Consider the following 6,418-nt stretch of genomic DNA (forward strand, 5'->3'; position numbering starts at 1 on the left):
TTAAGGAAATAAAATGGTGGGTTAAACCTGGTTATATGGCTAGCGAAACCTCGCGATTTATGGCAATGTTAAATATACCGTTAAAATGACAACATTACATGACGGGAATACGTTACAAATAAAAGATAAAAAAGAACAGCTTATCACATAAAGTCACAATTTGTTCTCTAATTTTTCAAATGAAATAACGTTGTTTTCAGAACTATTTCCGTAACTGATACCTTTTATGATGCCCGTTTCAATATGAAATGTCACAAAAGTGAAAATTAAGATATATTATGCATGTAAAATCAAGTTACCAATTAGTCTATCTTATAAAAGAACATTTATTTTTGTTCGTGTTTGCTGTTGTAAGAAATATTCGTTTTAATTTAATACTTGTATGTTAAAAACATATAAGAGGCACCTATATAAACTTATAGCATTTAACATGATACATAGACATGCAAAGAATTGCAAAGAATTGCATGGCATTTCATAATGTTGGTTGCTTAACGCATTTAATCAATTGCTAATTTAGAAAACAATATAACTAAACATTAACGTTAAAATTGGAACATATAGTTTATAACACGATTTAAATGATAGTGTCTGTAAAATGCACTTAAACAATACATTAAAGGGAAAAGGAAAGTATAAATAACAATATGGAAATCCATCAATTATATTTTTTCACAACATTGATATCGTTAAGATGAATGCAAATATTTTGACATTAAGTCTTCTACACAAATTGATTTTGTGATAAAGGAAATCTTTACAACTATTTATTTTCATTATAGGATAATAAAAAAATAATCTTAACAATACAGTCTTTCATATGCGAATTGTAGCACCCTTTAACAGATTTGCAACCATCTCATCTAACAAATATCAAAAAATATAAAACAATACAGGTACTGCCTACTGTAACTTTTACAAAATAGGCAGAGGTATAGGGGGAGGATTAAGATCTCAAAAACACGTTTAACTCCGCCGCATTTTTGCGTCTGTCCTAAGTCAGGAGCCTCTGCCCTTTGTTAGTCTTGTATGCTTTTTAATTCAAGTTTCTTGTGTATAATTCGGAGTTTAGTACGACGTCCATTATCACACATTCCCCATTTCCTTTCTCAATTGTATTCTTTTTAAAAATATTCGAACGCAAATGACTACAAGCTATGGTCAACAACACATGATGACAAACAATCCCACAAAATTATAAAAGCCTTATGTCTAATTTCTTTGAGGAGTTCAGTCCACAAGCGACTTTGTAACAATAACAAAACCACTTTTTTTTATATTTGATGGCAGGGAATCTTAAATAGCTTGCTGTTAAACGTTATTAGATAAGTTGTGATCGTAATGTGATTGCTGCAATTTTCCAAATGTCCACGGTTCAAAAGCGCCATTCATAGTATTAAAATGACACTAAAATGACCAGATGATCAACAACACACGACGTTCTATCAAGTATGAGAAGTTTCTGTAAAAATGACTCAGATACAGGTGCAATAAAGAATTACTTTGAGTTGTTTTTACTTTGCTGTTTGTCAACACAACAGTAAAAATGATATCTAAAGAACAAATATTACAACACTGGTACATGAGTAGCAGTGTAATAACAAATTTTAAACATAAGGCTATTATCGTTTTAAGTTATAATGTCAAAACAATGGGTGTTTTGATTTGTTTATGTCACTGTTAAGTTTAAGAATTAACAATGTTAACATCTGCGGCACATTATGACATCACGTGTTTTTGTCATTGCGTAAATAAGCGAATGAATTGTTTTATATCAAATGATGCACATTATTACTGTGTTATAATGTCACTCATATTGCAACATTTCAGTTTTTCACTGACACAGTTGTTTTGTTTAACAAATAATAATTATACATTGTACTTGTCTGAATATTCATATGCAAGTTGTCACTTTCCAAAGCCGTTCAATGTAACAGAAATTGCTGTAGGGACGCGTAAATTATTTGAGAAATAAGACAGTTAACTTTAAGATCTTAATCACTTCATTTGAAAGATGGAACTTTAAAGGGATATAAGCTTGGCTGCCCATCATTTTATTTCGACAGTTTAATTAACATGATGGCTCGGTTGACCATAAATTTTACTTTTAAATCGGATATAATGCAATAATTGACCATTTATTATGTTTTTGCTTTCTTATTTAGTCATTAGTCTACGAATATTGACTCTAATATTTGTTCACTTAGGTATTTTTTTACATTTAAATCCTATTAACATGAGGCAAACATACAACTAAAGGTCTGGCATAACTCGCGAGCTTTCTGTCAACTTTTGAGATATTATGGAGTGAAGTTGATGTAAAATGAAGATGACAATGACTGCGTCTACGTTAAGGAAAAGAGGAGTTTAAATTGCTCAGTATATTTACCGCACTACAGGAACGACTAGAAATAATAACTATACGAATCTTTTTAACGGTAATTCGTATATTTTCCCTTTGATCTACTGCATAATATTTTCGAGTATCAACGTACTGGCTGTATTACTGAAAATATGAGGCAATACATCATAATTACCGATAAATAGAATAATAGGTAGTTTCGTTTTTGATACTGACTATATCATGTGAAATATCTTTACCCGCCCTAACCATTGCCTAACGGGCTCGTCCAGATATTCCACATGATATAGTCAGTATCAAAAACGAAACTACCTATTATTATATATATAATGCATTTAAACAGCAAAGTTATAAAGGTATTACAGTGTTTAACACAAATATTAAGCAATTACAGTCAATCCTTTCTACTAAATGAATCATAACATCAAGTAAGAGGACACTATTCAGAAATATGATCAAACAGCTTTAACAGAACATAGGATAAAATTTTTGAAGTAACGTTTATATGATATGATGAAAAATACTGTGCATTGTATCTTTTAAAATGCCATCAATTAAATTGTGAAATATAACTTTAGATATTTAAATAATTGATATTATGAATGATATGTAATTTAAATGCTATGCATGTGCTTATAAATTACTTTAATAAAAGCTTTCTGATTACAGGAACGAATTTTTATTCTCCAGTTGATTCTTTTGTTTCCTATTTGCTTGCTTCATTAAGCATGTTTAGTATAACTTGGTATTCAAATTACCTGCTAACGTCAGCAATATCGTATTATGAAATGGAGAGGAAAATACATTTTTGTCTGCAGAAAATTCTGGGAAATGGTGTCATTTAATTCAGAATAGTTTACCAGCATTTATTGATGGATTTGCTCAATAGGTTAGTACATGTATTCGTAGATACGAAAACATATATTAACGTCAAAAACAAGCAAAATAATCAATTTCATAAACAAATAACTTTTTTTTACCCACACAGAGGAACAGTGATGCCAATGCATCAAAATAAGTTGCCTATTACATATTCCCAAATAATTCCTCGCCTTTCAAATTGAAAGAAATCTATACTTCACGATTATTCAGTTGCATAGTCATGTTAAATTTCACACAAGGTAAAACGACATATTTCATGATCAAAACGCATTTCTTAAATTGTTTTTGTCACTTTAGTGCATGGTTGCCCCAAAAGATGAACTACATTATGGTTCCACGAGATTAATATAAATGATTTTTTTTTCATTACTAGCAGAATCTTCTGTACTACAAACAGACGTCAATACATGAAAAAGGCAAGAATGAAAAGAAAGTATATGTACATAAAAGGTAACTTTACCAATAACATAGGGTTGAGCAGACATTTTGAATTGGTACTACATATACAAAACTAGGAGATTCTGAACATCTAACAAAAAGTCAAATACAAGAGTGGTGAATATTCTTAAACTCGACAAAAATGTCAAAAGCTAAAAAAAACAACCATATAACTTGACGTGGAATTGGGGTAAAAAAAAAGGAACACTTTATAAATGTCATCCATCCGAAGCGCGTTTCTGTATTTACCTGAAAGAATGTAATAAAATAGTATTTAGCTACGATAAAGGAACAACCATAAACCCTTTTTCAGTAATGTGGTAAATAAAGGCAACAGTAGTATACCGCTGTTCAAAACTCATAAATCCATGGACAAAAAACAAAATCGGGGTAGCAAACTAAAACCGAGGGAAACGCATTAAATATAAGAGGAGAACAACGACACAACACCGAAACGCAACACAAACAGAAACGGACCAAGCATCAGACAAAATCCCACGAGAATAACACATATAACATCTAAACCAAATACATGAATTTGGAATAAACAAGTACCGTACCACGTCTTGTCTTAATATTTCAAAAATAAGAGAAAACAAACGACACAACATTAACGAGAAACGAACAATAATATAACAATGGCCATCTTCCTGACTTGGTACAGGACATTTTTAAAGGGGAATAAAAATGGTGGGTTGAACCTGGTTTTGTGGCATGCCAAACCTTGCACTGTAATGGCAAAGTTAAATATAACATTGAAATGACAACATAATATTACAGGACTACAATACAAATAAATAGGAGAACATATAAGACAAAAAAAAACCACATGATTAATAGATAACAAAAAGAATCAGGTTTACAATTCAATACGTCAAAAACGCGCCTCGTAAACACAAGACTCACCAGTGACGCCCAGATATAAAAGATTTTAAACTTGCAATCACCTGTTAAGGTTTTATTGAAATAATTTTGGCTATCTATATTATGTGGTGACGAGGGATATGAGTTTTTAGTGCGAAATCACAAATCTAAAAATAAATGAATCTATTAACATTCAAAACATTTTATACCTTTTTCAACGGAACCAAACCACATTTCATCTGTTTCCATTATCATGAAACAAATATAAGTTTTCCTAAAAAAAATGAATGGGATTTTTTCCCTATAAAACAGACGTGACTTCCTCAGAACAATGTAATGGGCACATTCCCGTTTTTATTTCCATTTTATATTTGAATACTAACAATAGTCAGGCATTGCTAGCATTATCTTAAAGTATAATTTTACCCCATAAAAATTCATATACAAACAGATATAAAACCACTGACAACGTCATTTGATAATCGTTTAGTTATATTGATGCGTGTGTTATATTTAACAACTTACATATTAACTTGCGCAAGCATATACTTATTGATTAATAAAAAAGGATAAAACATAAATGAAAATATTTTTTTTTAACTTTTACCAGATATAATTTTCTTTTCGATATGTATAAGGTTAGGATACAGAGTTATATGTAGTCAGATATATACAGTCATTTTCTATGTTGGTATGTTGGTGTTTTCATTAGTCATAACATATGTAAAATTGGGATCGGTTTGAGGAGGTGCGGAGTGGACACATGACACATCCAACTTGATTTGAAATTAACATTTATTTTTAGCTTATAATCATCCAACCTTCGATTTTGATCGGTGCTCCCATTTTTTTTGTTCAGTCCCTTTGCACGAAAGGCACTGAAGTTATATATTTATTTATGTAAACCAGTTCATAAATTATTCGAATAACTGCATTTGTACTGTAAGAAGAAAGCTGTCTGCACAACGACCCCTGCAATATTGTCATAACTTGTGCCTACTCTGGTTGTTATTCTTAGATAAACAACAAAACGTAGTTTATTCAATATTTTGTCGGTCATGCGATTCAATATTTTTGTAGATTTCCAAGAAATGTGATAAAACGTCTTGATAAGAAAAAAAATCTAATGAAGTTATAAACAATGTTTTATCGATATAATTGGACGTATAACACCGAATGCCTTGCACCTGAAACAGTTCACAAGTCTATATTGCTATGATTAGACATGGTATGCATCTCTACACAACGTTAACTTAAAAATGATGTTCTTATATGTTTACATGTTTTATATATGGTAAACGCTCATGACAATCATTTAAAGATGCCAGCTTGAATACAATGGCTTAACCAACATATACAAGTCGTTCATCAACCTTATTCCAAAAGGTTAGCTTGAGAATAGTTTGTTTAATGTTGAATTGTTGCAGCAATTTGTATAAAGAAATGAACATCGATTAACAGTACAGAATTATTTTATTTCTTTCAAATCAAATATTACATGAAAAAAGATACACGAAAACAGTTAAAAAACAAACAAAATTTCGGAAATAAAACAAGGATATCGTAGAAAATAATTTCATCATAGATACCATAACTGAAATTTTGTATTTGCACTAGATGCGCTTTTCGTCTAGAAAATATTCAACGGGGATGCTCGAATAAAGTTTTCTTTAGACAGGCCAACAATAATACGAATATGAAGAGCATTGAGGACAAAGATTCATTAAAGATTTGCGAAAAACAGTCTAGGTATTTTATTTCTGAGGAAAAAAGCTTTACATTTTCAAATAAATAAATTTTGATAATCATTTTTTTTAATTAGTTGATAAGAACAGATAAAGATCGGTAAACTATTACCTGGGACATCATATT

Source organism: Mytilus trossulus, chromosome 5 (assembly GCF_036588685.1).
Source record: "Mytilus trossulus isolate FHL-02 chromosome 5, PNRI_Mtr1.1.1.hap1, whole genome shotgun sequence".
In the NCBI taxonomy this organism is placed as follows: domain Eukaryota; kingdom Metazoa; phylum Mollusca; class Bivalvia; order Mytilida; family Mytilidae; genus Mytilus; species Mytilus trossulus.